Source organism: Zea mays, chromosome 2 (assembly GCF_902167145.1).
Source record: "Zea mays cultivar B73 chromosome 2, Zm-B73-REFERENCE-NAM-5.0, whole genome shotgun sequence".
Lineage (NCBI taxonomy): Eukaryota > Viridiplantae > Streptophyta > Magnoliopsida > Poales > Poaceae > Zea > Zea mays.
Genome location: NC_050097.1, coordinates 25,441,770 through 25,446,111, shown reverse-complemented (window position 1 = coordinate 25,446,111; position 4,342 = coordinate 25,441,770). Strand labels below are relative to the sequence as shown.

Sequence of the window (4,342 nt, the reverse complement as noted above, 5' to 3'; positions counted from 1 at the left end):
CGAACAAGGGGATTCCTCCCCATGGATCCTCTCCAATTCCCTGGTCACCGAATCAGTCCTTAGGGTCACTAATATGCTCTCTCTAATCAGTCAATTGTGATGACGCTGAGTTGCATATGGATTACTTATTTGTATGTTCTGGAAGTTAACAGCATGTATGCAAGACTGGAAACTGCAAAGGCTAATCTAAGTTCCGTGTATGATTTGATGGAGGGGATCTGATCATCTGTCATGGAACTAGAACATTAGCCACTCTTCGCATGCCCTGTTGCAGCTTTTAAAATTTAAAATATGAATGAAGATACTTATAGGTCTATCATAGGAGTCTGCTCGAGATAGGCTTATAAAAGAAATTTTGTGCACGCGTATCATAGGAGTACGTATAGGTCTATCAAAACAGAGGATCCTTTCCGGATGTTGTTACAAATCCGTGTGTGGATCCGGGTTGAAATATCAGTTGGCTCTCATTCGTCGTTCTGGCCTGCTCCCCTGTTGATCCGGCTCCTCACCTGGTGGACAGGCGACTGGATCTGTTGGGCTGCCAGCGATCGAATCCGGCGGCCTGCCATGTTAGGGTGTAAATGAAGACAAAATGAATCTTTGATTTTATTAATCACATGGTTTACATAATTTTATACAGGGGAGAGAGGAACTTGTGGTCAAGTTTCCTGAAGATAGCCGTGGGATGATGGTGGATTCATACCCAAGTCTCCTCCTTAACTACTACTACAACTGGCCATTCGAGCGATTCGGCAGATTTGGATTTGAATTGTAACACTCTCCCTTGGACAGTTGTGTCATATGTAAACTTACTTCAAAAAGTCTGTGAGAAAAATTAAAAGTTGTGTATACTAATATGCCGTGAAAAAAACTCTTAAAACCCAATGAAAAAAATAGGAGAACGTTTAGTGCAACAATAAAATTCGTGGACCAGGAACAAACGAATTTAAGTTAAATTCGTCAATCGTCGACTAGATCGACGACTTTATCTTAAATTTGTCGGCTCAGCCGATGAACTTACATGCCACGTGGCGACGCCAACCGGTGGTGGCTCTATGACACGTGTCAAGTAAACTCGTCGCTAACCGACAAATTTGCATTATATTCATCGGCCACTCACGAGTTTAAGCGCTACGTGGCTGCACCATAGCCTACCGGTTTGATGCCATGTGTGCGCATAAATCCGCTAGCCACTGACGAATTTAAGCCACGATGTTCATAAATTTGTCCATCATCGACGAATTTATTAACCTTTTTTATGTTTTTTGTTTTTTCTGCCTCCCCAATTGGGAAGCCTCCAAATCAGGTTAAAACAGATTCTTAGTGCACAATTATCACAGAATTTCACACATGCCAACCTACAAGTTCACAATCATATCATACAAGTTTAAATCAAATAGACTGTTCGTTTGGCTTTAATCCAAGTTTAAACCAAATACAAGTTCACAATCACATAATCATTACTAGTCCAATCGAGCAAACGAAATAAGTAAAGCAAATGATCAAAGAAGTTAAAGTGTCGTGTAACACGTAGCCACTCCCACTAATGTGAGAGTGGTCTCGCTCGGGGTATGAGGTGTAACATGACGAGAAGTTAAACTCTACAAAATACAAGATATGTTACAAAGTTAGTTGAAAATATCAGTTTAGGCTCTAATTTGTTCAAACTAAAGTAGCATACCTCCTCTAGGGATGGGTGTGGCAGTGCTGCTGTTGGACTGGAGGTCGAACACCGACAAAACCCTTGCGGTCCAACGCCCCACTGCGTCGGTCCGAACGGCCAGTGAGCTGTCCCTGGCTGAGAAGATGACGAAAAAGCACTCTGTGGAGCAGTCCACTACTCTACATCGATGTGCCTAGCTGAGGAGTCGGGAAAGCACCCCGCGTAGCTATCCACTACATATGTGTTTCTAGCTGAGAAGGAGGCGGGAAAGGACCTTGTGGAGCTGTCCGCTGCATCTGCTGCTCTTGCCCTTCTGAGGCAGCACCCTGTTGCGGCATAAAATTTTTTATTACAATTTTAATCCTTATATTGAATGAAACAGAAACAATTTTGCCTGTGATGCACCTCTTGGCTGTGACGGCTGTTGGATGATAGGCGACGACGCAAAAGGAGGCATGCCGACTTGAGGAACGATTCCACCGCACATCTACAAAATAGATTAATCATCATTTCTTCAGTTAAAATAAACTTAAAGATATGAAAAAGAGAAATTGTCAAAAATATACCTCTTGCATCCATAGTGTTTGCATCATCTGTTGTGTATGCATTTGAGAAACTTGTTGCACCAAAGATTTAAGAGATGTTTGTGTGGTTCTCAGCTGCTCCGCTATCTCTTCCTCTCGTGCAGATCGTCGTGGATGACTAGTGCCAACAGACAAAGCCGACCACATACTGCAACCTTCAGGGTTCACAACCCATCTCCAATAGCGATCCTACACAAACAACAGTAGTTATCTGCCGATAATGAACATGGATGGTTTTATCGTGTGGACTTCTATGACATGTGAAAGGGAAATAGGGTTTAACCTTTTTCCTATAAATAATTTTGGTGGTTGAATGCTCAACACAAATAATTGGACAAACGAGTTTGCTCTAGATTATATTCCACAGGTGCATAAAGGTTCAACACAAACCAATAAAAAGATCAAATTAGGGTTCAAAAGCAAAGGAGCAAAGGAACCGAAGGGTGCCCTGGTCTGGCGCACCGGACTGTTCGGTGTGCCACCGGACAGTGTCCGGTGCACCAGGACCGTACAGCTGCGAACTCGCCACCTTCAGGTTTCTAAGGCCGAGCTCCGCTATAATTTACCGGACTGTCCGGTGTGCCACCGGATTGTCCGGTGCACCAGCGGAGCAACGGCTATACAACGCAATGGTCGACTGCAACGGACGCCTGCAACATTATAGTGAGCGGACAGTGCGCGCACAAGTCAGAGCAACCGCCAGAGGCGCACCAGACAGTGAACAGTGCTTGTCCGGTGCTGCACCGGACTGTCCGGTGTCACTAGAAGACAAAGCTCCAACGGTCGAACCCTAACGGTTGGGTGACGTGGTTGGCGCACCGGACAACGTCCGGTGCGCCCATCGACAGCAGCCCTCCCCAACGGTTGTTTGGTGGTTGGGGGCTATAAATACCCCCAACCACCTCCACTCCAACCATCCAAGCATTCATCACTCTCCATTCAATACAAGAGCAAAGTGCAACACTCCAAGACACAAATCAAAGCCATCGATCCGATCAAAAGTCCCTAATTCAATTCTAGTGCATTAGGACTTGTGAGTGGATCATTCTTGTGTTTCTTTGTAGCTCTTGTTTGCTTGGCTTGATTTTCTTTTCTTTCTCACTTCTTACTCTAAAGTGCTTTGTAAGCGAGGCAAGAGACACCAATTGTGTGGTGATCCTTGCGGGGTCTAAGTGACCCGTGAGATTAAGGAAGAAGCCTCACTCGGTCTAAGTGACCATTTGAGAGAGCGAAAGGGTTGAAAGAGACCCGGTCTTTGTGACCACCTCAACGGGGACTAGGTTCTTTAGAACCGAACCTCGGTAAAACAAATCACCGTGCCATCCGCTTTATTTTCTTGGTTGATTTGTTTTCCCCTCTCTCCCTGACTCAGATTTTATTCTAACGCTAACCCCGGCTTGTAGTGTGTTTAAAGTTGTAAATTTCAGTTTCCGCCTATCCACCCCCCTCTAGGTGACTTTCAACATGGTAAAAGAGGTGTGGGGCAGACTGGTTCCTGGCCAAACTCCAATTCAAAGGTGGAATAATAAGATACGTGCAACGCAGAGACACATACGAGGATGGTCGCGTCACACAGTAGGAATTTTTAAAAAATAAAAGGCTCGGTTGTCATCAATTATTGATGAACTTGACAAATTGATAGAAGAACATTTGTTAACAATGCAAGAGATTGAGTGCAAGAGTCAATCAATTGCACAATTAGCATATCTTCTACACGAGGAAGAGCTAAAATGGTACAAATGATCTAGTTCTAAGTTCATCTTTGATGGGGATTCCAATACAAGATATTTCTAAAATATGGCCAATGGTCGACATCAGAAGAAACTTATCTATTCTCTCCATCAAGTTGAAGGAACTATAGAAGGACATGAGCAGATCAAATCATATGTTACAAAATATTACAAATCTTTGTTTGGGCCCCAAAGTGGGGTACTTTCACTCTTGATGAGACAAGTACAAATGATATCACTCAGGTTTCCATTGAGGAGAATGCCTTTCTTGCAGCACCGTTTACTAAGGATGAAATATGAAAAACGATCTTTGAGATGGAAGGAAATAAGGCTCCTGACCCAGATGGCTTCCCCGTCGAGTTTTA

The 4,342-nt window shown here is 43.9% G+C and overlaps 1 long non-coding RNA gene across 1 annotated transcript; it reads right to left on the bottom strand.

The window, feature by feature from the left end:
- Positions 1-253: 253 nt before the first annotated feature.
- On the bottom strand, positions 254-2,333 carry LOC103646164 (uncharacterized). The gene is made up of 3 exons (XR_002267526.1): positions 2,230-2,333; positions 2,069-2,150; positions 254-1,989 (listed from the first exon to the last, which is right to left on the bottom strand). It is a non-coding gene; the product is annotated as an uncharacterized lncRNA (long non-coding RNA).
- Between the last annotated feature and the right edge of the window lie 2,009 nt (positions 2,334-4,342).